Source organism: Sciurus vulgaris (genome assembly GCF_902686455.1).
Source record: "Sciurus vulgaris genome assembly, chromosome: 16".
In the NCBI taxonomy this organism is placed as follows: domain Eukaryota; kingdom Metazoa; phylum Chordata; class Mammalia; order Rodentia; family Sciuridae; genus Sciurus; species Sciurus vulgaris.
Window position 1 is genome coordinate 61767151 of NC_136477.1, and position 26774 is coordinate 61793924.

The 26774-nt window shown below is 49.8% G+C and overlaps 1 protein-coding gene across 1 annotated transcript in view; it reads right to left on the reverse strand.

The window, feature by feature from the left end:
* LRIG1 (leucine rich repeats and immunoglobulin like domains 1) overlaps positions 1-26774 on the reverse strand; it is a 129866-nt gene that overhangs the window by 48097 nt on the left and 54995 nt on the right. The gene's annotated exons all lie outside the window — the stretch shown is intronic.

A 26774-nucleotide genomic window follows, 5' to 3' on the forward strand; every position in this document is an offset into this window, starting at 1 on the left:
GTGGCTCGACAGAGCAGATCTGGAGCCCCTGATGTAAAACAGCTGGAGACCCTGCAGTTACTGAGGGCAAGACTCAGCAAGCAGGGCAGAGTAGCCCCGACACCTACCAGTGGCAGTGTACTTACGGCTTACTGCAAACACAAGGGATGCTAACCATTTCAAGAACCCAGTGAAGAAGAGCAGCTCTCCTTTGCAAAAAAAAAAAAAAAAAAGTGGGGCGCAGAGGTGCACACCTGTCATCATCCCAGAGGCTCAGGAGACTGAGGCAAAAGGATCACAAGTTCAAAGCCAGCCTCAGCAACTCAGCGAGGCCCTAAGCAACTCAGGGAGACCCTGTCTCGAAATAAAACACACAAAAAAAGGCTGAGGATGTGGCTCAGTGGTTAAGCAACCCTGGATTCAATTCCTGGTACCAAAATATAAAAATAATAATAATAATAATAGACAGGTCACGTGCCAAGCGCTGGCAGAGGCTGTTGTTGTTTTGTTGGTTTTCTGGGATTTTGTTGTTGTTTTGCTTCGCCCTACTGATTAGTGCATAAATGATACATGCTGACTTCACTGTATTTTTACAAAGGTGTGCACCCAGGTAACCCCAACTCCTACAAGGGGAGAGAACATCACCTTCCATCATTTTCCTAGTGATTATTCTTCCCAAAAAGGAACATTTCTACCACCCTTGACCAAGTTTCCCTTTATATAGGTGAAATTGTCTTGTAGGTACTCTTCTGCATCTGGCTACCTTCACTCAGCATGATATTTATGAGATCCACCCAGGTTGTTGCATTAGCAGTAGTTAATTCTTTTTCTATCACAATTCTTTTTCTATTTCCATTTTCTATTTCCATTGAAGAAACAGAATTTTTTTTTTTTTTTAATTCCACTGCTTATGGACACTAAGTTATTTCCAGTTTGGGCTTTACAAAGAATCACAGCTACAGACATGAACAAATTTTTCTTTTGAAGTACTGGGTGTTGAGCCCAGGGCCTTGCACATGCTAGGCAAGTACTCTGCCACTGAGTTACATCCCCAGCCGTTTTTATTTTTTATTTTGAGACTGGGTCTTGCTAAGTTGGTGGGGCTGGCCTTGAACTCGCAATCCTCCTGCCTCAGCCTCCTGAGTGTCTGAGATGACTGACAGGTGTGCACCATCACACCCAGCTTGGATGAGCCTTTTGTACATGCCATTTAGTGCACGTTCCCGCGCCCTTCTTGGAAGCCTGCAAGATTCAGGCAAGACACTGTTATACAATTCACTGGCAGGCATGTCAGCCTTACTATACACTGGTAGTCTTCTTTTAAACCAATACCCCCGGGGTTGAAATGAATCTGAAAAACCACTTGATCCAAGTGCCCTGGTTCATGCTGTTTCTTTTGACCATATTCTCAGCTGCCACCTCCCTCACGTGTCCCCATCCTGGACCCACCTACTAAAGAGCGCTAGGAATATGGCTTGGGGCTACCGAACACAACCAAGCTCGATCTGATCTTGTATCAAGCAGAATTATTTTAAGAGAGGACCTCATGAGCACCAAAAGACTAAGAATAGTTCTAAAACCCAAATTCGCAAGAATAAGGTCAAGACCAATGCCCACATGAAAACCCAAAAATGAGAACAAGGTTTTTTAGAAGAACGAGTGCAGAACAGTTTTCCCAAAGCCAACTGGAAGAGAAGTATCTCTTGTCAGAATGACAGAGAAAAGCATCACCCTCTCTCTAACCTACTTTACATGGATCTTCTTAAGAGTACAAACCCATTGCACAAATTGATATTCTGCACCAAAGAAACCGGTTTCAAGAAACAGCCCAGCCAAGTGCAATGGCACATGCCTGTAATCCCAAAGGTTTGGGAAGCAGAGGCAGGAGGATCGTGAGTTCAAGGCCAGCCTCAGCAACTTATCGAGGCCCTCAGCAACTCAATGAGACCCTGTCTCTCAATAAAATACAAAAAAGGGCTGAGGATATGGCTCAGTGGTTATGCAATCCTGGGTTCAATCCCTGGTACCAAAATTTTTAAAAAGGAAAGAAAAGAAAGAAAGAGCCCAGCCTGGATTATTTGCTGGACAGGAAATGAGAATCAGAATAAGCAGGTCTCTCTTCTGCTCACCCCCCACCCACCACCCGGCTGCTGGTGAATCACCAGTTCCCTGGGGAATTTTGGCAGATTCTCAGCCTGGCTGCAGATGACGTTCTGGATCTGTTTATTCAGGTGGAGATCGGATAAAAAACAAGAACAGCCCAGTGGCCGGATAAACAGCCTCCGCCAGGCAGGGTCAACCCCTCAGAAGACAGGAATGGGCTGTGTCAACCCATCTCCCAACCCGTTCACTTCCTTTAGGGTCACTGTCCCCTGGAGGTCTTCAACAGACAGTTCCCATTAAATCCTTGCAAAGGAGACCTGAAGTGCTAAACCCATGGAAGTATAGGGTCCCGGGGACACGGCTGCAGCAGGACCCTGCTGGCTCATCCACCCCACAGCTTACATGTACTGAGCAGGAAGTCCTGGGACCATAAAGCAGCAGCCACCACCGTCCTGTGAAGTCCAGAGAGACCCAGCCCACAAATGCCTGCAGCTCATCAGGATCTGTCAGAAAGTTTCTGTGTTCCATTCGAAGATGCACAAATAACAACAACAACAACAAAAACCTCCTAAGAAAATACACATGACTGAATGTAAGAAACCCATCGAGGGGCTGGGACCGTGGCTCAGTGGCAGAGCACTTGCCTCCTACGTGTGAGGAGGAGTAAAATAAAGTAAAAGTAAAAGGCATGCTGTCCATCAAAAACTACAAAAAAAAAGTTTAAAAAGAAACCCATCTCAAAAGACTACCTACTGTATAACTTGTAAATATATGACACTCTCAGAAAAGTAAAACTATGGAGATGATAAAAAGATCAGTGGTTGCCAGAGGGTAGGAAGGAAAGAGAGATGAACAGTTCAACACTGGGGAATTTCAGGGCAGTGAAACTTCTTTGTGATACTATAATGGTGGGTACATGTGATTTTTTCATTCATCAAACCCACAGAGTGTGCAAACCCAAGAGGGAACCCTAATGTAAACTGTGGACTTTAGTTAGGAAGAATGTGTTAATACTGGGTCATCAGCTATAACAAAGGCAAGATGTTAATAATAGGGAAACAGCTGGGCCCAGTGCCACACACCTATGATCCCAGCAGCTCGGGAGGCTGAGCAGGAGGATCGTGAGTTCAAAGCCAGCCTCAGCAACTTAACCAGGCCCTAAGCAACTCAGTGAGACCCTGCCTCTAAATAAAACATTAAATGGGTTGGGGATGTGGCTCAGTGGTTAAGCACCTCTGGGTTCAATCCCTGGTACCAATAAATAAATAAATAAATATAAAATTAAATTGGGGGAAACAAACCCTCCACCAAAAGAGAGCAGGGTAGGGGAGGGAAAGAGGGAGAAAACATGGGAATTCTCTGTACTTGCTATAAACCTGCAACTTTCCTAAAAGTCTATTAATTAAAAATAAAACCAGGGGCTGGGGAGATAGCTCAGTAAGTAGATTGCTTGCCTTGCAAGCACAAGGCCCTGGGTTCAATCCCCAGGACCCCCCCCAAAAAAATAAATGAATAAAATAAATAAAACCAACCCACCTAAAATATTAAGTAGTCCCGAGGAAATGGCATCAGTTGAATGGGAAACACACCAAGTTTCAGATTTTTAGTTTATTTACTACTGTATTCACAGCATTTAGGAAGAAAAATGCTTAGAATACAGGAGGTGCTCAATCTGTATTTGTTAAGTAGATAAATGAGGTACACCTTCAGTCCAACCTCCAGAGGGTTATCTGGGGGGCGGGGTGCAAAACCAACCATCCTTTTAAAATGTTTGACAAAGGAACAAACTAAGGTATGGTGTAGAGCCAACTTTATTTTTTTTTTAGGGCAGCTGGTGGACCTACTGAAAAGAAGACGTTGAGCAGGACGGGGTGCTTATGCCTCCCCACATCCCGCTCTCCCCATGACACTGAGGTTCTCTGAGGCTCTACCACTCCCAGGCTGGCCCGTGCACCCTCCAGGCCCCAGCCCCAGCATCAGCTGCACTCCTGCCCCGGGAGGGACAGCCAGGCCCTGAGGACTTCTGCAAGCCACGCCTGGCCAGCACTCGCCCCCTGCAGAGAAAGGCAGGGCCAGTCTTACTCTGGCAGGGCCTTCTGAGGGCTTGTGAGGTCCCTTCCCTGCCCACAGGGAGGGAATCTGTCCTGGCATCTGGGCAGGGCAACGAGGTACCAAGTTGGGTCAGAAGATGCCAAGTCAGGAACAAGATGTCACTTCCACCAGAATTCCCACCCACCTAGGGACACCTCTGGATCAGAACAGCCAAAGAGGTCTGTCTCTTCTGGTCAGGGTCAGCGTAGCCACCTGATGATCAGCTTTATTTTCCTTTAAATGAGCCAACATACAAGATTTTTTTTTTTTTTTTTTTTTTTTTTTTTGGTACCAGGGATTGAACCCAGGGATGCTTAACCACTGAGCCACATTTTGGGGGGGGTGCTGGGGATTGAACCCAGGGCCTTGTGCTTGCAAGTCAAGCACTCTACCAACTAAGCTATATCCACAGGCCCATCCAGCCCTTTTTATATTTTATTTTGAGACAGGGTCTTGCTGAGTGGCTGAAGCTAGCTTCGAACTCACGATCCTCCTGCCTCCGCCTCTGGAGTTGCTGGGATTACAGGCATGGGCCACAGCAACCGGCTGCTTCTTTTCTTCTCCTTTGCCTCCCTTTCCCAGGTGACCTGCTCTCCCACACACCTGAGCACACTGGGGTTTCACTCCACCACATAAACCCACATAAACCCACAAGACCTCTGCACTCACGGATACCAGCTGAGTATCACAGAAAATGTGCTCGTCAATGAGGCAAATTAACTAAATCTGTATTTACAAAGCAGTTAAGGTGAATTTAGACACTTAAGTGTGAAGCGCCAGGTTGTCAAGCTGTGTCTCATCCGGCCACCAACCCTGGCACAACCAAGGGGCCTCGGGTGCTGCACGGTTGGCCAGGCCACCCCTGATTTCTCACTCAGAGCAAATCTCAGTTCTATTTCGTCACAACGTCAAGACCATGCGTCTGTGCCTGCTTGGCTCTGCTGCTCAAGGGAAGGAGGAAAGAAAACGTCCACACAGAACATGGGCCAGGGGTGCAGATTCGCCCAGCCTCTGAGAGCTGAGCTACGCTGCTGGCCTCAGAAGTGAGGCCAGCTGGGGGATGGCAGTGACCCCAGAACAAGGTGGGGAAGAGACCCCTCAGAGCCAGCAACACCCCAGCGATTCTGAAGGAGGAGCTGCAATCAGTGGTTTTCCTCCACCAAGGAGGGGGAGGTGGGAAAGACCCCAACCCTAGAACATGGAGTGACCACACCCCACACAGCAGAGCCATCCGCAGGCCTAGGTCCACCAATGCTGGTCAGCAATTGGGAGAGGAGGTCGCCAGAGTCCAAGACCAATGGGCTCTGTCGCTAGCTCTGGTGGTCTCTCCCTGGTGACCTCACCAACCGGGACCTGAATAAACAGACTCGCTGATGACAACACGGTGGTCTCATGCCACATTCCCAAATAGAACCCAGCCTCCTCCTGGGGGTGCCCTTCTGTTTCGGCCCAGGGCAGGGAGTACACCCTGGAGAATGTGCTCCCCACCATGCTCCACCAAAAAGCAGGATGCTTGGCCGGTCGATTTGCATGACCGCGACCCTTAAAAGATCTAGGTAGGCAAAGGCAGGGAACGCTGTAGGCTGCCCTCACTCAGACAGGATGCGACGACCAAGGAATGTCCCTCTCCTCTAGTTCACGTGTTATTTTAATGTGCTTGACAATTAGATAAAAAATAAATAAATTTGTATTTACCTGATCCTCAAGTGTGGCTAACCCTAAGCTGCACGGAGGTGGGCAGTGGGGAGGCCTCAGCAATGGCCCCTTTCCAGGCAGGCGTGCAAGCAAGCAGGAGGCCATGCTGTGCTGGGTTCCAGACTCTTCTCTAAAACCAAGTCCCCTCCTTCCCGTACATAGCACGGCTCCAGGTGGTGACAACTTCAAAGGGCCTTTGTAGCTGAGCCCGGAGGCAGCCACCAGGAGATGCCAGAGTCACTGCTCAGGCCCGTGCATCCTCCCAAGCAGCTTCCCTGTGCCCTTCAGCCATGAAGGGGGCACCCTGCCTTTTCCTTCTCAACAGAAAGTGGCACTGGCTGTCGCCTGGGGATGGGAAGCACAACTGAGTTCTGTTGCTGTGCACCTGCCGCTGGCTCGGGCTTGCCTGCTCACTGGTCTGACCTCGTTTAGCCCTGAGATGACCCAGAGGGGGCCAGAGCACCATCCCCATTTTGCAGACAGAGAAGCTGAGGCAAAGGAAGGCTGAGTCGCTTACTGGAGGCTGCTGCTTCCAGAGCTTCTCTGGACAGTCCCGAAGCCTCCTGCCTCCTCCAGGTGTCTACCAGGGAGCAGTACGGTATCCCCCATGCCTGGCACACCCTGTGATTACAGCAGAGGAAGGACTGTTTCTCTGCAGATGAGAAGGGCAAAATCCCGTCTCGAGCCCCTGCACGCCCCCATTACAGCTGGGACATGAGGTGTCCCCCCAGAGCTCCTGTGTTAACGGTCAAGTGAAATGACTGGGTGGCAAAAGCTCTAGCCAGCCCTTCCTAGTTTTGAGGAGACTGGAAGGTGACTGTGGGCAGGTGGGCCTGGCTAGAGAGGGTGGGCCGTGGCGGGATGCCTGGGAAGGGTTTACCTTCCCTGCGGACCCTTCTCCACTTCCTTTCTCTGCTTCCTGGTCACCATGGATGAAGTGGCTTCTGTCCACCATGCCCTTTGGCCATGATGCTCTGCTTCACCTTAGGCCCAGAGCCATGGACTCAGCCGGCCATGAAATGAATCTCTGAAACCATGAGTCGAACTAAACTCTCCCCCCTCTCAGTTGTTCTTGTCCAGTATCTTGGCAACAGAGCCCCAAAGCTGCTTGCCAGCTCTACTGCCACCTGCTATGAGCCAACACACATGTTCCTCCCTGTCCCTCAGCCCACAGCGGTCACCAGACAGCTGCGGTGGACCCGGCCAGACCTCCCCTACTTATTAAAGCCGACTGTGGTGGTCAGTCTGCCCATCCCTAAACAGGTGAGGACTGCGGCTCTTCTTTCTTCAGACAGTACTAGTGAGACAGCACTAAACTGGGTGCTCTCCAGGTGGGACCTGTCTACCTGTCGCTCTCCATCGTACCAGACTCAGAGAGGTCAAGGCCCTGGTCAGGAGGTGCCCAGCTAGCCAGGATATGAGCCCAGGCTGGGCCATGCTATGAAGCCACGGGGACACAAGAAGTTAGATCAGCCACCTGCAGCTGAGAGAACAGAGGCCTGAGGGGGCTGGGTGCCCCTGCCACACCCTCGGGCCACAGAAGGGCCTCTCTCCTCTGCCTGCAGTTGGAACATCCCCTGAGATCCAGAGGTCAGTTTCCCGACAGCATGCGGTTCTATCAAAGGAGGAGCCTACAGCCTCCAACACAAGATCCTCCCCTCTCTGGGGAGTGACACCACTGATCTGCCTTTAAAAATAAAAACAGGCCTGTTTCCTGCCCCATCTGGAGGACGTTTGATCTCCCAGTCATATGACTTTGGATATCTCTGAGCAGGCAATTTCCCAAGACTCTCAGCATACACTCTGGCAGCACTTGGAGAGAGTTAAAGATGGGTATGGGTGGAATTAAGGCGTTGGCCCTTTACTATCTTCCCCAAAGATGATAAGACCTGCCACATCAAAGTGTTCCTCACCCAGAGCCACCCGTCCCTCATCCTGCCGTTCTGGGTTCCTACAACAGCCAGAGCTTGCTCCTGTTGCTTGGAAGCACATGCTCCGATTTTCTTCATTTCAGGCTGTTAAAACCACGTAGCCTTCAGGTAAAAGGTACACCTGCAACACTTCTAGGTTAAAAAAAAAAAAAAAAACCACAAGAGGAATACATTCAGATTTAGGGGAAGATCTTCAATCTGACACTAAAGGCAAAACAAAAGGAAAACGAACACGTTGGACTTTCTCTCTCAATTGAAATGTCTGTTCCATGAATGGCCTTATTAAATGAAATGACAAGGGACGGACTGGGAGAAAACATTTTCAAAGCACACATCCAACAAAGAACGAGTATCTAGAATACATAAAGAACTTGCGGAGCTCAAATGACAACAAAAGTTAAAAAAGAACAATCCAGTTAGAAAATGGGTACAAGGCAGGAACAGATTTTTCATCAAAAACAACTTATAAGGCAGGCGAGGTGGTGCCCACCCATGATCCCAGCAGCTCGGGAGGCTGAGGCAGGAAGACCACAAGTTCAAAGCCAGCCTCAGATACTTAGTGAGGCTGTAAGCAATCTAGTGAGACCTTGTCTCAAAATAAAAAAATAAGAAGGGCTGAGGATGTGGCTCCCTGGTGTCCCCTCCCCCAAAAAACCTACAGTTGGCAGATGACCACATGAGAAAATGCTTAGCATCACTGGCCATCAGAGAAATGAAAACTAAAATCCCAATGAGCTACACTACATGCCAATCAGAAGGGGAAAAGAAAACACCACCACCACTAAATGCTGGCCAGAATAAAGAAGTGCTCAATTGCTCCTAGTTTGCTGGCAGGAATATAGAATGGTATAGCCATTCTGGAAGATTCCAGTAGTTTAAAACAAACAAACAAAAAACAACATGCAGCTACCAAGCGACTCCTGGACATTTATCACAGAGAAATGAAAATTCATGTTTGTACAAAAACCTATGCATGAATGTTAGCAGCTTTCTCATAACAGCCAAAAAATGCAAACAGTTCAGATGGGCAAATGACTAAACACAGCAAGGTACACCCACACCGTGGTGTACGCCCCATAACACAGAGAAATTAACTACATACATGCAAACTACGTGAACCTCCAGAGAATGACACGGAGTGAAATAAACCAATCCCAAAAGGTTATACATACTGTGTGATTCCAGTGACATCACACTTCTTAGAGAGCAAAAGTATAAATTCAGAGACCCAATTAGAGGTCACCAAGTGCGTGGGGGCAGGAAGGAAACGGGTGTGACCATAACAGAACAACACGAGGGATCTTGGTGGTGAGGGAAATGTTCTACGTCTTGACCGCATCAATGTCAATACCCTGCTTAGGAAAGGTTTGCATGATGTCACCCCTGGGGAAACTGGGTTGAGGATGTGCACGGGATCTTTCCATATTATTTTTTACAGTTTCAAGTCATTCAATAACTATCCAAAAGTAAAAATGTTCATCCAAGCTGGGTATGGTGGTGCACGCCTGTCATCCCAGCAGCTCGGGAGGCTGAGGCAGGAGGATCTCGAGTTCAAAGCCAGCCTCAGCAACTTAGTGAGGCCCTAAGCAACTCAGTGAGACCCTGTCTCTAAATAAAATATAAAAAGGGCCGTGGATGTGGTTCAGTGGTTAAGCACCCTTGGGTTAAATCCTCAATACCAAAAAACAAGTTTAACCAAAAAAAAAAAAAAAAAATTGAAATGCCATGACATCCACAGAGGGCCAGACAGGAGACATGGCAGAGTTCAGAGGGCAATCAGAAGGCCTTCCTGCTACTTTATTTGCTCTCTGGCTTTTGCTTCAAACCAGCAGAAACTTACATGGTGACTTAGTTCTCAGAGCTAAGCACTAAGCACTGGTGGGCTCGGTGGGACTTCTGAAGCGCAGGGAGAGGTACCACTTAGAAAAAGGCCAGGTGGGGGTTGGATTCCCAGAGACAAAACTATTCCTGATAAAGTGTGATCTTGGCCTGGTATTAGGGACTGTGTCATCCAGTCCTGTATCCTCTTCTAGCATCTGGCCAAGGAGGACAATTTCCTGGATGATCCATACCCAGAAAATGGTAGACAGGTGGTAAAATACCAAGTTCCCTAGGCTGCCAGCCTTGGACTGTGTTAGTCAGCTTTTCAAAGCTATGACGAAACACCTAAAAAAATCAAAGGAGAAAAGCTTCATTTTGGCTCATGGCTTCAGAGGGCTCAGTCCAGGTAGCTTGGCCCCACCAAGGGCCTGTGGTGTGTGACAGGACATGTGTGGTAAAGCAGAATTATTCACCTCATGGGTGCAAGTACGTGGAGACAGAGAGAGGAAGGGACAGAGAATAAGATGGACACTTCCAGGACACGCCCCGTGACCAACTTCTTCCAGCTAGCCCCGCCCCCCATGGTTTCCACCCTCCCCATAGTTCATTCAATTATGGACCCATTAATGGATTGATCCACTGAAGAGATTAGAGATTTCATGATCCAATCGCTTCCTAAAAGCCCCATCTCTGAACACTGGAGCACACACGCAAGGGACCGAGCCTCCTGAGCCTTTGAGAGACATTTTACACCAAACCGTAACAGGAGGACAATTTCCTGTACGCCCTCCATGCAAAGGGCAAAGGGATCTGGGCCTAATCAGGCTTGGAAATGACACCGAGATTTCTGTTTTAGTAGCTTTTTTCACTGCTGTGACTGCAAAGGAGGAAAGGTTTATTTGAGGGCCCTCAGTTTCAGAGATCTCAGTCCATAGACAGCAGGCTAAATTCCTTGGGGCTGGAGGTGAGGCTGAACATCATGGCGGAAGAGTGTGGTGGAGGGAAGCAGCTCACATGCTGATCAGAAAGCAGAGACTCCACTCTCCAGAGATAGATATATACCCAAAGCCACGCCCCCAATGCCCACCTCCTCCAGCCACACCCACCTGCCTCCAATCACCACTCAGTTAATCCCATCAGGGATTCATTCACTGTAACCCTAACCCAATTTCTCCTCTGAACGTTCTTGCATTGTCTCACATGTGAGCTTTTGGGGGACACATCATGTCCCGACCTTAACAATTTCCCACGGCCTCTCGCAGACTTCCACTGCAGGGAAGCAAAGTAAGGTGCTAAGGGGCACTCCAACGAAGGTCCCTTTCATTCTGCGTCATTCTGCATCGGCTGAACTTGCAGGACCACAGCGCCCTTTGTTCATGAACCAACAATTAACACCCCACAGAACAAGTGGACCAGGTGGTCTCATTTTATATGGGAAAAACTAGGCTTTACCCCCTCACCAGAGGTCTCATGGCCACAAAAGACACACAACGCAGAGAACAAGGGGTCTGGAGCCAGCCTGCAGATGAATTGGCACTGGGACAAATCTGCACAAGAGGACCCGTGCAGAGGACCCAAGAGTCCTGGACCATGATGACAAATGTACCATTCGAGGACCTGCATTTAGAGACAGGAAAGCAGCCTGTCACATCCCCACCACAGGGTGTGAGAAGCAGAGTTTACCACGCTGTAGGGCAGCCAGGAGAAAGTGAATTCAGACCAGAGCTGTGAGGGACAGTCTTCCGACAGCTGCTCTCTGCCTCTCCTAGGAGACTCAAAAGGAACAGTGGGGCATGAAAGGCTCCTGTACGCCCTGCAGCCAAGAAAGGAGCTTACCTTCAACAATCGGGTCTTCTGAACATCTTGACTGCAGAACTTTCCTTTCCTCATCAGCACACCCACTAACACCTCCAAATCCAAGTAAAAATCCAATTTTTTAATTGGGGCTGTTGCACCTACCCCAATTCCCCTTCATCTTGGTGGGACAAAGGGTAGCATTTTCCAGCAGGGGTTGGATGCCTGGAGGGGTCTGTGGTAACTCTCCACCTTCACTTTGGAGAAGCTTTTATGGTTGGATGTGAAGTGTCCCCCAAAAGCTCACGTGTGAGACAAGGCAAGAAGGTGCAGAGGAGAAATGATTGGGTTGTGAGAGCCTTAACCCAGTCAGTGAATGAATCCCTGACGGGATTAACTGAGTGGTGACTGAGGCAGGTGGGTGTGGCTGGAGGAGGTGAGCATTGGGGCGTGGTTTGGGGCGTGGCTTGGGGTATATATTTGTGTCTGGAGAGTGGAGTCTCTCTCTGCTTCCTGATCACCATGTGAGCTGCTTCCCTCCACCACACTCTTCTGCCATGTTGTTCAGCCTCATCTTGAGCTCAGAGGAATGGAGCCTGCTGTCTATGGACTGAGACCTCTGAAACCATGAGCCCCCTAATAAACTTTTCCTCCTCTATAATGGTGCTGGTCAGATCATTCAGTTACAGCAGAGAAACAGCTGACTAAGACAAAGGCCTTTCCCCAAACTCTTGAGCAGGTAAGTGGAGACGGGCAGAACACCCTTCTCAGGTGCAGCCACACAGGGTAAGAATATTTCTTATCTAAGCTAACTTAGGCTTGGGGAGCTGCCACCAGAAAGTAGCAGGACAAGGACCCACACACGGATAATGGGACCCTAGGGATGCACCACTCACCCCAGGCTGCACTGTCCCCTGGGTGTCAGGAACTACTGAGACCTTTCTCTCCAGCACCCTGCCCAGGTTTTCATCAAATCAAGGAAAGCAAGTCTCAGACGTTGGCTAGAAAGAGTCACGACCACCTCGATTCCCCAAAAGACCACTGTTCTCACTGTCCCATCAGGAACTGCACCCCCAGCCCTCTCATTTATCCTTTCATTCAAACGTGGTTTGGGATGCCTTTTTTTGTGTTTTTGTTTTTGTACCAGGGATTGAACCCAGAGGTGCTTTACCACTGAGCCACATCTCCAGCCTCTTTTTTAAAAAATATTTTTTTAGAGACAGGGTCTCGCCGAGTTGCTTAGGGCCTTACTATGTTGTAGAGGCTGGCTTTGAACTAGCAATTTCCTTCTGCCTTGGCCCCCTGAGCAGCTGGGACCACAGGCATGTGCCACCACACCTGGCCAGGAATGCCCATTATGGGTAACTGTGATAAGAAAAAGTTGGACTTGACCACTGAGTCATGAGCCCTAACCACCCCCCACCCCATGCCTGAAACACAACCCTCCAATGGGAAAGAGAGAGGAGAGACGGATGTGAAGGTCGCACAGACGGGCACGGGAGAGGGACAGCCATTCCAGACCAAGGTGACAAAGGCAAAGGATCCAGAGAACCTGTCGGCGTGGGCTTTCGTTCTGCACTGTTTGAACAAAGTTCAAGACAGAAGGTGGTAAGAGACCAGGAAGAAATGGAGCCAGAGGGGAGGCCACAAAGGGTCCTTCATTCACTTCTTCAAATACTCAGGACAGGGCCACCAAGCCAGGCACTTCACTGGGTGCTACATGTGGAGAGGGAATTCTTGGAAGGGAAAGGAGAGGAAGGAAAGGAGAGGAAGAAAAGGGCCAACTCTGGATCCTTGGGGGCCAGGGCCACGAGAGCCCTTTAGAGACAAGTTGCATGTCTCCTATTTGGCAGTGGACCCAAGGGGTGGCTAGGATGCTAACCCCCAGACAGACGTCTCAACACAAAGCACGTGACCCTGCTCCTCCCCCACCACCAGAATTCACAAGCACATGGGCCTCTAGCTGGAACCCTGAGTCCCACAAGTAGTAGGTCACCTGCAACCACAGTTCTGAACTAGGGATGAGTTTTCCAAGAATGCAGGGCCCTGGGCTCAGCCAGGCCTACAGGAGAGCAGCCGTGGGAATTCTGGAACCGGGCTGAGTCCTGCTAATGCAAAACCAGCTACTCCCCAAAGAAGTGTGTGTGTGAAAGATACTAGGATGGGGCTCTGGCTAAGTCAGGATGAGAGGCGAGCTGCCTGAGGCTCGCTCCTCCTGCCCACTGCCACTGTGAACCAGGGGAGGTGGCCACGTGCCCTCCTGGGAGGGACGTTTCCCGCTGGTTCCTAGCATCTGTATTCTGGGGGTCAAGAGCTAGGACTTTTGTCCCAACAAGAGGACAGTGAGGGAGGGCTTCTGCTGGCAGAGAAAACACTCCAGACACCCTGCGAGCCAGCCTCAGGTGAGCAGAACTAATGTTCTCTACTCCAACACCCACCAAGCAGCAGCCCTATGAGAAGCACCCTGGTCCTCACCAGTGGGCTGGTGGCTCTCTCGTCTCAAGACAGAGGGACAAGATGAACTCTGACCTGTCCAGGATGCTGATCCCATGTCCACAATGCACAGAGACACCTGCATCCATTTCCTTGGATAACGTGCTGAATCTCTCAGGGACTAGAGCCCCTTCCCAGAGAACCAGGAAGCGGAAACATGTGAGTGCAAGTGTTAGATGCTTTCTTGGAACCATGCAATCGATAAAGAATCACCAACTTGGGCTCTTGTTAATACACACTGGAGAGCCTGGGAGAGGGAGGCCAAAGCTAGCCTCACCTGTGGGAAAGCGCAGGGGAGAGAGAGTTTATTATGGCTGCAGCAAGGCCTCGGCCAAGGGCCTCCCTCACTTTCTCAATAGGCCATTCTGACTCACATGAACCAAACACCTATAAGGCTGAAAAACTTCACTGTGGGTGCCGATAACCAAGGTTTTTCCACTTATAAAAGCATACACTTGATCTGTTGGAAAGGCACATTCTAAAAGGTCCAAGGGGAATTTTTCTCACATTTCCAAAATTCTAGTCACTCTACACAATTTCCCTCAGCATCTGGTTCCAAATACATCCCTCAGAGAATCCTACCATACAATGATCCAACTCAATCTCTGCACTACAATTTTGCTATATTAAAATACTTCTGGGGACAGGGGCTTCATCTTTTACATCATCTATTTTCACTTGTATTCTTAATCTTATTTTAGAAATTATAAAGGAAAAATGTGTTTAAAGAGCTTGAAATAAGCCAGACACAGTGGCACCCACCTGTAATCTCAGCAGCTTGAGAGGCTGAGGCAGGAGGACTGCAAATTCAAAGCCAGCCTCAGCAATTTAGCAAGGCCCTAAGCAACTTAGCTAGACCCTCTCTCTAGGCACCCCTGGGTTCAATCCCTGGAACCAAAACAAACAAACAACAACAAAAAAATCTGTGCTCACCCACTGAGGTACTCAGGTCTACTCAGACCAAACACCCTCCCCGGACATGACAAGAGCACCTCTCTAGTCATTTTATGTAGGGAACTGCGCAGTCACTTCACATGAAATCAATGTGCCAAAAGTAACTAAAGACTCTACCAGGAACTCCCAGAATCCTATGTGCTAAATCGAAGGCCGGTCAGTATTTCCTCCCCCTTCACTGGTTAAAGATAGGGAGGTAGGTACATAGGTAGGTAGGTAGGGCAGGAAGGTAGAGGTGGGGAGGTTGAGTACTTTTGACAGGTCTGAGGGAAGAAGAGAAGGAACAATACCTTTCACCTACAATTACCCCATTTGAAGCCTATTAAAACTTTTGGCGGTGCATTGAAATGACCCAGAGAATGATGGAGGGGGCTTAATACGCCAACTGCTGGGTACCACATGGCTCCCCACCCGCCATGGGCCCCACAACCCAAAATTCAGATTTAGTTGGCCTGCCAGTTGGCCTGGGCTTCTAGATTTTTTTTGTTATTGTTGTTGTTGTTATGTGGTGCTAGGCTCCAACACAGACTCTGGCACATGCTAGACAAGCATTCTACCACTGAGCCACACCCCCAACCTGGCACCTAGATTCTTCCCCGACACACACATTTTTTTCTTGATGTATTACAGTGGTACATATCGAAGGGATTTATTGTTACATGTTTGTACAGACACATGATATAACAATAATAATGTGGCCAATATCCCTCCCCAGCATTTCCCCTCTTGCCCTCCCCCCTCACCTCTTGATCTCTTTCCTCTATTGATCTCCCCCTTTTTTGGGGGGTGGGTACCAGGGATTGAACTCAAGGGCGCTGACCACTGAGCCACCTCCCCAGCCCTATTTTGCATTTTATTTAGAGACAGGGTCTCACTGAGTTGCCTCATGTCTCGCCATTGCTGAGGCTGGCTTTGAACTTATGATCCTCTTGCCTCTGTTCCTGAGCAACTGGGATTACAGTGTGCCACCACACTCGGCTACTGATCTCCCTTTGATTTTTTAGGGGATCCATCCCTGCCTTTCTTTTCCTTTGTCCTCTCTAGCTTCCGCATATGAGAGAAAACATATGACCCTGGACCTTCTGAGTTTGACTTATTTTACTTAACATGAGGGACTCTAGTTCCATCTGTTTTCCTGCCAATGCCATAATTTCATTTATTTTTAGAGCCGAATAAAACTCCATTGTGTATACATACCACATTTTTCTTTACCACTCATCTGTTGAGGGACACCCAGGCCGGTGCCACGGTTTGGCTCTTGCGAATTGTGCTGCTATAAACATGGGTGTGCATGTGTCACTGTAGTAAGATCCAGCACCAACAGTCCCCAGAGCTCCTTGGGTCGTTCTACTGTGCAGACAGAGGTGAAGGTCTGGGCGTAAGGCTCAAACACTCTCTTTTACTGCTTCTGTTCCTCCCCCAAGCAGAGCATGAGGCAATGAGAAAAGAAGGAAAGAGCAACTCTCCTGCTGTACTCAATGCCTCCTATAAGAGAAATGAAGATACCGGAAAGACATGGACTTACAAACACACACAGGGACTCTCTGTGAGCATCATCTGGCTCACAAGCATGAGCCATGAGGGATATCTGCACGGAAGACCCGTTTTAGGACAGGTAGATAGGCGCTTCCCGACACCTCTTCCACTAGGGCACCCAACCTCTTCAGAGCAGAGCAGCAAAAGCAGGGCCCACCTTGCCACAGCCCCGGGGGGCTCAGGGCAGGGTGCCGGGTAACCAGAGTCTCCTAGCTAGTGAACGGACGCGGCACCAAGGACGTGGGTTTGTTCAGTTGACCCCAACAGTTGCCTTGCCTGCAAATTTCACTTCACGAGAGCACGGAGGCCTGAGAGAACCTGCCCGGGGACGTGGCAAGAGGAATGGAGGCAGAGCTCCAACCCTGACCCACCGAGGCCAGCCCTCTCCCTGCCAGGGAGCCCAAGTGCCCCGCAGAACGCGGGAGTCAACGCGAGGCAGAGACCCACTTCCACCTACCTTCAACCTAAAGCCACCCGGGGGAGGAGTCCCGGTATCTATAAGTAACTCCCTGGCAGCTTCCCCAACCATAAAATGCCCCAAAGTCTCTGCCCTCCAACATCGGGCCAGAACTGGGTGCCCCCAAGGGCCCCAGCACCGTGGCCCTCACAGAGCGCACTTTCATCGGCCGGGTGGAGAAGTTGGGAAGAGAAAAACCACAAATTGGCACCTCTGCCTCAGCTGTTCGGGTTTGACAGACATCCAGGAAGTGAGGAAACTGCAGAGGAATCCGCCTTGAAGTGATGTCTTCGAGGGCAGATGGCCACCACCCGTGACTCTGCTGGCCTGGCCCAACAACAAGCTCAGGCTCTGCCGTGACCTGACAAGGAGATGACTTCTCCTCCCTGTGCGCCTAACAGTTGGCCTGTGGTAACCAGGTAACCAGGTAACCAGCCGGGAAAAAGCGGCTAGAGGGTATGATCAGGGAATGGGGGTCAGGAGCAGCCAGGTCCTCAGGGACCAGAAGGACATCACGTTACTTTGCATCAAGGACTGCTGCCCAGAGTAAGCTCACCTGAAGCTAAAAGAGACTTGGAAAGCAGGGATTCTGGGAAACGACTGGCCTTTGCCTGGGCAGAAGCCCCCTCACGCTGCACCCCAGAGCAACATCGGGGAGTCTTGGGGCCATAAGCCCGAGATGTCCCATGCCTAACACAACTGGATGTGGACATGACACCCTTCCAGGCTTCCCACCACACACTTTCAAGTGTACAGTGAGCACAAGTCCCCAAGATGGACAGAAATGAGATCAGGATCCACCCCAGCCACTTCCTGGCTCTGCCACTTCCTCGGGACCTCAAGACCTCCTGCCTTCTCTGTGCCTCAAGTGTTTCTCAGGACTGCAGGGCCATGCCTGCCAACCTCAGCAGACCACACCTACTCTTTTTTGCAGGTCGACCGTAGGAGATCGCCAACATCTGTCCATTTTGGCACTCCAAAAAAGGTCACCCGGCGTGACTCCATTCACTAAGTAAACTCTCCTATCCTGACAAACCCTTGCCTTTGCACCAAAAGAAGCATTCCCTATACATTGCCTGACAACAGCAGGCCCTGGGGAGGAGAGGCCGGGCATAAGAACACGTTTCTTCCGCTTGGGCTGTAAAAGCTGGAAATGGCTGCCAGGTGTGAGCAGACACAGGAGGCCCCGCCTTCTCTGCGAGGTCACCCGGCAGGTCAAAATCCAAGCCAGCCATTTTCGGATTAGGTGCATATGCACAGGAGGCTTCCCCTGTGGTAACTGGATTACAGAAGCCACCTGCAGGAAGTGAGGAGGGGGCGGAGGAGGAGGAGGAAATGGTCCCAGTTGGAAGGAGGCTGTTGATATGGGCAGGAGCCAGCCCGCTCACTTGCTCACAGGGAAGATTGTGCAACCCAGGGCCGCTCAGTTTCCGGCTCCATTTCACGGAGCCCTGGATGGTTTTCGGCACCCAGTGCTGTAAGGAAAGGTGCTTCCCCTCCGAGGCGGTCCGTGGGCAACCATATTCCCACTGGACCTTGCACTATATTTAAAGCTTACATGATCACCAGGAAAAGAGAGAGCGGCGGAACACCCAACGACAGCCCAACTCGGGACAACAGAACTGAAGCTACCGAGTTCCCACAAAAGGCAGTGACCAAGTTCCTATTCCGCAGGCACTCTCCCCTCCTGGTCTCCCCCGGCCCCGCAGCTGGTGCTCCCTGGCTCTCCCTGCAAATAACTTGCAGATGTACCTCTCATCTGGCTGGCTCACCACCCCCACTCTCAAAGAAGGAAGAAAAGAGAGAAGGAAAATGACAAGTCATAACTGTGTAATTTGGCAGGCCCAGGAGGAGGCCCCAGCCGCCCCTTTCCCAGCGCAGGGCTCGCTTTGACTGGGGGCAAAAGGACGTCTGCACTACAGAATCCCTGGGAAGTTTCTGGGACAGAGAACTGCTTTCTTTGTAAACTGGGTGTTTAATTTTCTATTTTGAGGCTCGCTGGTGGCATGCGGATCGAAGAACCACGGGTCCGCTCTGCCTTCCAACAGAAGCCTGTTGACAAAGAAAAGAAAGGGGGGAGGCAAATTGGCCCCAAAATGGAACCAGCCATGTCCTTTTAGTCCGGAATATGCCAAGTTCTCGACGTGTTGGCTGAACATTTAGGGTGTTCCACCTAATGCCTGTAAATCACACCCACTTGTAGGGGGAGAAAAAGGAAGTCTGAAGGCGGAGGAGTCTCAGCTAAAAGGTCGCTTTATCTGAGAACCTTCTCTGACATGCAGACCGTGGGCCACAAGGAGCGAGAGGCTCCGTGGTGCTCAACCCCTGTTTGACAACTGTCTGCTCACCCATCTTCTCTGCAGCCGGAGAGAGTCCCCCAGGCAGAGCTCTGAGATCTGGCCTATCTGTCCTTACTGGGCTTCACGGGAAACCCAGCTGGGACCCAGCAGCAGGTGCCCTGCAGAGAGAACCCAAGGCCTTCATGACAAACCAGCCTGGGCCTCCTCCACCGTCCTTCCATCTCGTTTGCCCACTCATGACCTGGCAGTGCAGAATGGCCCCGCTCAGTCACACTCTTGAATGTCCACCTGGAACAAAGAAGTGCCGATCAAGACTTCGGCGAGGACAAAGATTTGCTGGCCGCTGGTAACTGATAGTCAGCAGAAAGGTGGATGCTGTTAGAACCAGCTCTGGGCCTGGAAGGGAGGCTGTGAATGGAGCCACCTGTGCCCACGGTGAAGCTGATAACAGGCCTCCTGCCCCACTGCGGCTGCCTCTGGAGTGACCGGAAAGGCCTGCAGGGAAGACCTGAGTGGTCACCAGTAAACAGCAAACTAAGCAGAAACACACTTCTAACAGCTGTGGGTCTTAAGCCCTGGCCTGTGGCCAGGTCTGTTCTGCCCATGGTATCTAGATCATGTCCAGCGCCCCCAGCAGTTTCCTCAGAAGTGACTGCTTTAGTGGCAGAGCGCTTGCCTAGCACATGTGAGGCACTGGGTTTGATCCTCAGCACCACGTAAAAATAAATAAGCCAGGTGTGGTGGCACACCTGTAATCCCAGTAGCTAGGGAGGCTGAGACAGGAGGATCACAAGTTCAAAGTCAGCCTCAGCAAAAGTGAGGTGCTAAGCAACTCTGTGAGAACCTGTCTCTAAATAAAATACAAAATTGGGCTGGGGATGTGACTCCGTGGTCATATGTCCCCGAGTTCAATTCCCGGTACCCAAAATAGTGAGAGAGAGAAAGAGAGAGGGAGAGAGATAGAAAACAAAGGTATTATGTCCATCTACAACTAAAAATATCAAAAAAGCAGCAGCAGCAGTGACTGCTTTCCCAGGTCTTTAGAGCCTCACTGTCCCAGACTGGTGACCTGTCACCACACCAGTGACCTGTCCAAATATTTCACTGTCTCCCAGTGCCCACGCAGCCTGGCAAGGACACAGGAGCCTGGGGGCTCCACCCATCTCCTGTGAGCCTAGGCAGCAGCTCCAGACCAGAGGCAGTAGCATCACCTGGGAACATGTGGGCAGAGCAAATCCTCCTGAGCCCCCAGACCCACTGAGCAGAGACGGGACTGGGCCAGCAGTAGGTCTCCATAAGCTCCAGTCTGACAACCACCAAGGCTACTTTCGAGGCGAAGCCATGACCTCCCCAGAGAACAGGAAGGAGGTTTAGCCAGAACAATGACACCAACAAAATCTGGGCAAACAGGGCAAAAGCAAGCACTTCTTCAAAGATGCAGAGAGGAAGCGCAGTCTCCTGTTTGTATTTCTTTTGCTGCTGTACTGTTTAAAAAAAAACAAACAAAAAAAACTACAGCCATACCTTCCCTCTAGGGTGCAGGAACCTAAAGGACATGAGGCTGCTCACAGAACAGGACGCTGGCATCAACGTGGAACAGACCTGCTGAAACACAACTTTGCCCACAGTTTCATCCTGAAACTGGCTGCAGTAACTATTGACTCTGCACTTGGATGAGGTGGGTGTCACTGCTGGAGCAGACACGATGCCAGAGGTAGGGCTGACTTTTACACTGATGCACGAATGGATGGGGTTTCCCTGCCGAGGAGGCCTGTTCCAAAGGGCATGGGGAAGGATCTGTTTCATGCTTTTCTTCTTGTTCGTTTGCAGTGCTGAGGATTGAAACCAGGGGTGCTGTGCCACTGAGCTGCATCCTCAGTCCTTTTTATATTTTATTTAGAGACAGGGTCTCGCTGAGTTGCTTAGGATCTCGCTAAGTTGCTGAGGCTGGCTTTGAACTCTCGATCCTCCTGCCTCAGCTTCCTGAGCTGCTGGGATGACAGGCATGTACCACTGCACTTGGCGCCTTTCTAATTTTTTGAGACAGGTTTTCACTACAGTTGCTGAGGCTGCCCTCAAACTTGCAATCCTCCTGCCTCAGTCTCCCAAGTCACTGAGATTACAGGTGTGCACCACCCCACCTGCCTCGTTTCCATATTTCCTAACATACCTGGTTATTGATGAGTCTTCTTTTAATCTGATTGGCAGATGGTCAAGCAGACAATTCCTCCACCAGAAGGAGAGTATGATCCTTTATCGTGGGAAGAAAGCCACAGCCATCTCAACTGAGCACACACCTACCTGCCCTCAGGTTCTACATTGGATAAATACACAGAGCTCCACCATCTGAGTCCCACTCAATTTCTGAAGACAACAATCATTTCATACTTCCAGGAATAAACACCGTGTGCAAAAGAAGATTTTTCACATGAATTCTTTATGGTGTCTGCCAGTGCTGACCTTTTAGGGGATGCTACGTATTAGGAAGTTCGAAGGGCAGGAGAATGAAGAGAAAGGAGAGTGGTCTCATTTATTCTCACTCCTCAGGCAAGAGTAACTACTCCAGCCCCCACGCAGGCACACGTGTGCACACATCCTCTGTTTTAGGAATGCCAGCAACTATTTATCACTCAGTACAATTTCACCTGTGCCTCAAGACTGATCACTGACAGCCCAGCTCAGGTCCTGAAGCCAAGACTGATTTCCCAAAATTAAACTCTAGGCCTCCTTTCCCCTCGCTTGCAGGCCGAGCCCTCAGGGGGACTTTCATTATTGTCCCAGCCCTAAGGGGCAGAGGCTCTGGTGGTTGCCTGCTCTCTACGACCTGCTCTTCAATTACACTTTAATGTGGATTGATCTCTGCACTAAGGAGTCTGTAAAGAAGATTGATCTCTTCCCTCTTTTTGCCTAGAGGGTTTGCTGGAGAGTTAGGTATTCCCATGGATTTTACTTTACTAGCAGATCAAGCCAGGAAGAGGGCTCGGGCCTTGCTGCTGGTAATCCCTCCAGTTCCTCACTTCCCTCACTCTGAGAGGGGGCCACAGACAAGACACCAGGTTGCTTTCTTTCCAGGTTTTATTCTCTGGGACTTACAATTTATTAGCATGTTAAATATCCCATCCCTTTTAATTTATCAGTCTTTCTTCAGCTAAGAGGTCACAGCAGAATACTTAGAACCATTTCAAATATATATATATATATATATATATATTTTTTTTTTTTTTTTTAAATTATTCATACCCTAAGTCTTCCAGGTACATTTAACATCAGAGAAAAACTTTCCTCAAAAGCAAATGACTGCCAGGTGCAGTGGAGCACGCCTGTAATTGCAGCAGTTGGAGAGGCTGAGGTAGGAGGATGGAGAGTTCAAAGCCAGCCTCAGTAACTTAGGGAGGCCCTAAGCAACTCAGTGAGACCCAGTCTCTAGATAAAATATAAAAAACGCCTGGGGATGTGGCTCAGTGGTTAAGTGCCCCGGGGTTCAAGCCCTGGTACCAAAAAAAAAAAAAAAAAAAAAAAAAAACACACACACACACAACACATACACCCAAGGAATTTTAATAGCGATTTCACAGTCACAAGTAATTGTGTCAACCCCGTTTTGTTTTTATCTCCCACCTGGTGGACACAGGTGGGGGAGTGCAAAGGAGGTGGCAGGGTGCAGGGACAAGTTCTGACAGGTACCACCACCTGGAGAGGAAGCCAGGTGGGCACAGCCAGGGCGGCCTGGGAGGCACACCGCGGCCTCCCAGGACTGAAGAACAGCCCTCTCCCCTGCAGCCAATCTTCTCAACCATGCAAGTGCAGTCACACCGCAGGGAAACCGGAAATTTTTCTTCAGCAGAAATGTCGCGTATGCCTCGGACAAAATTACTGTTGCTGTGGGAATCGTAACTTGAGTTTCCTGGAGTTTGAATTTTTTTTTTTTTTTTTTAAATCTCACACATAAAATTCGACTTGCCAGACTCTGGTCCCATTTAACAAAAGGCTGTTTCTTCTACTGAGAACTATTTTTATTGAAATTAGCACCCTCGCTCCAACCCGATCCTATTAAAAGCTGGCCTTGAGTTTTATGCTTTCTGTTATTAAGGACAAATGGCCCCGATATTATCCTCAGAACAAGATGCAAATAAATTTGCTCTCTGACAAACACTTTAATTGAGTTAGATCCCTTTAATCAGAAAGTATTAACCAATTGAAATTGTGCTGTAGACTCCGGTTCCCAAAACTCTAGAACTCTTTCAAAGCCCTGATATTAAAGCTCAGCACAGAACAAAACCGCTTCCCACGAGACCCTTCCAAGGGGGACACCCAGCAAAGAAGGGGACTCGGGTCTGAGGACGTAGGGCCCTCCTGCGCGACCAAGATGAAGAGCTCTCCCTCCCAGAGGCCAAGTCCAGGATGACAGTGTCTGAGCTGAAAACCACAAATCTGCTACTTCTGATAAAAGAGAAAAAATACCAAGAGCAGTGACTGGACAGGGGGGCCAACCATGTCCTTGGTGACATTGCCCCTGCTCTGGATTTCTGGATCACTGAAGGAAGGGTACTTCTACCATCTGTTTCAACATGCCTCATTCAACAAATAAGAAAAAAGGGACTTGTCCCAGGTCACACCTGCATCAGAGGTAGAGAAGGATACACACCCAGTCTTCACTTTTCCCTCCTGCATCTCCCTATAAACCTGTCCCAAGAAAGTTGTCTCTATCTCACATGGCCTCACAGCAGACATTTGCTCGGTTCCCTTTGCATTTTTTGATTATTTTTCTGATCCTCCACCTGCTCAAAAAAAAAGGAAAATGTACCACTGGGCAGGGTGGCACATGCTTGTAATCCCAGCAGTTTGGGAGGCTGAGGCAGGAGGATCACAAATTTGAAGCCAGCCTCAGCAAGTCAGCAAGGCCCTAAGAAACTCTGTGAGGCCTGTCTAAATAAAATATTTTTAAAAAGGGCTGCAGAGGTGGCTTGGTGGTTGAGCACCCCTGGGTTCAATCCCAGGTACCAAAAAAAAAAGGGGGGCGGGGTGGTGGAATGTGCATTGAGGGATTAAGGACTCTTAAATGTCAAGGTGCAGCTCAGCAGTAGAGCACTTGCCTCGTAGGTGGGAGGAGGCCCTGTGTTCACAAACAAGCAAAACCAAAGTTTATTACTATTTGCACATTTTCAGACAATGTGTGGGGCTCCCACATCACCCTGGGACAGCCTCTGGGCCACAAGTGCAGGAGCACAGGAGACGCTTAATGAATAGTCACAGAACATGTGACACATTTGAATTCAACATTTCTGAAAGACAACAGACATCAGGAACACACGTTCTTCTAAGCTGATCAAGGAGAACTACTGCCCGGATGGAGATGCTAATGGCCTTCTTGGGTCAGAATGGGTAAGATGGCCCTTTGGCTGTGAAGGGACATTCATCTGCTGCCTGCTCTGTTGTCCTCTCCCTGCCCTTTGCATAGACCACAAGGGGAACCCAGAAATGCATGCAGGGTGATAGCACAATTATGGGGTCTCCAGCTCCCCAGAGGGCATGCTCTAACCTAACTTTCTGCAAGGCATTAGGTCCAGGCACGCAGTCTAAGATCCTCCAAGAAAATAAAGACCCCTCAGTTTCTACGGTCTCAGAGAAATCACTGACCAAGTCACATGGAGACCAACGTCAGGCCAAAGAGGCTGCTAGTGCTAACCTGCATTTTCCAAACTGAATCAAAACGAGGAGGGAGTCTTTTTTTTTTTCTCTCTCTCTCTTGCTGTACATACTTCAACGCTGTCTAATGGAAGAGCAGGAACAAGGCCAAACAGCCCCGCTGCTACGGGCACTGGGGCCAAGGAACAGAAATGTATTTTTAGTCAGCAAAGCAAGGCGTGATTCAAGTGCCACAGGCCCAGGGGCAAGCTGGGGGCCTTCCTGCCTCGGGCACGGGGTGGCTCGCTGTCACCTGCCACGCTCCTGCACGGAGGGCAGGGGGTGGACAAGGAACCCCTGAACCGACACATGTGTCCACTCTCAGTTCTACCTCTCCATTCTGCAACTTAGAAGACCTTCAGGGAGCCGCGCCTTCTTCTCTGGCAACACCAGGATAGTCTCTGAGATCCTGGCCTCCTCACCGAACGAGAAAAAGGGGAATGAAACCAGCCTTTCTCACACTCGTGAGTGGGAGAATGGCCTGGAAGCTTGTTAAATGTGGTTCTGGGGGACGTGGCCCTGCACTTCTAATGGGCCTGGAGCGGACACCACCCGGCTGGGCCACAACCTGGGATTTAGCAGCCGGGACTCACTAGCATCTCCACGCACTTGGCTGTATGAACACTTGGGATTATCACACCCCTACCTCGCCTCACAAAAGGCTGACTCCTCTAACGCAGCCCGCGATGACACAGCTTCCAGGTGCTGCACCCAGAACGAGTTGTACAAAAACAAAGCGAGACCCCTGCCTATACTTCCAGGGCCGTGGTTTTTCCTGCTTTCCATTCTCATTCCCTCACTGTCTCACAAAGCCTATGGCCCTACAGGTGAGATCTCACCAAGACCCAAGGAGTTAAGTGACAACCAGCCACGGTTAGCAGCCACCAAGTATCAAACACCTGCTAGGTGATCCACATGATAGCAAGTGCTTCAGGGACCTTCTGCTCCCTTCTAGGCCTGGCCCTGCTCTCTCCCCAGGTGAAAAATGAGTCAAAGCCAGATATGGTCATGCACACCTGTAATCCCAGCGACTCGGGAGGCTGGGGTAGGAGGATTGAAAGTTCAAGGCCAGCCTGGGCAACTTAGGCCCTGAGTAATTTAGCAAGACCCTGTCTCAAAATATAAGAGAGGCTGGGGATGCAGCTCAATGGTAGAGTCCTGGTTCAATCCCCAGTACAAAAAAAAGAAAAAAAAGTCAGATTCAGAGATGAAGTCAACTGTCCAGGATACAGTGGACCACCATCCAGCCTCTTCCCAGGCTCTCCTGAAAGACCCTCATCAGCCTTGAAAAGGGTTAGGCCCCAGGGCGTGTTTCACAAGGACCCGGCACTCCCCGAACAGAGGGCCGTGGCCAGCCAAAATCTGAAATGGAGGAGCCCACCGTCGATCTTATTAACAGTGCCTTCCTGCCAAATCCCGGGCTCACCCTCAGTTCCAGAGCAAAAGACACAGGCAGGTGAGCAAATGAATCGTAAAACCAGCAAAATCAAGATAAAGTAAAAATGTGCAGGACTGGAGTGTGGACAGAGTGAAGAAGGAGGTGCTCTGCTTGGGAAGCTGCCCCAGAAAATCCGGGAGAGGATGGCTGGACTCACACAGCTGGGAAGACTTTGAGCCAGGACCTGTCAGGACTGCAGGAAGGGGCCAGGCCAAGTGCCGCACCTCTAGCAAAGGCAGGCAGCTCAAATGCTTCCACCCCAGGGCTTCCTCCCTGCCTTTTTTGGGTTAAAACCCTGTATGTCCTTTTTCGTTTCCTCTGTAAGAACACACAGATTTCACTTCACTCTAACACAGACCATGACAATGAATTATTATTATTATTTTTTTTAATGCTGATTTCAGGGGCCAAGGGATACCTCATTATTTTTTCTTTAGAGCCCTAAAAGTAAACTCAGTCCCAAATTTACTGGCACAGAGGTGAGCCTGCTGTCTGAT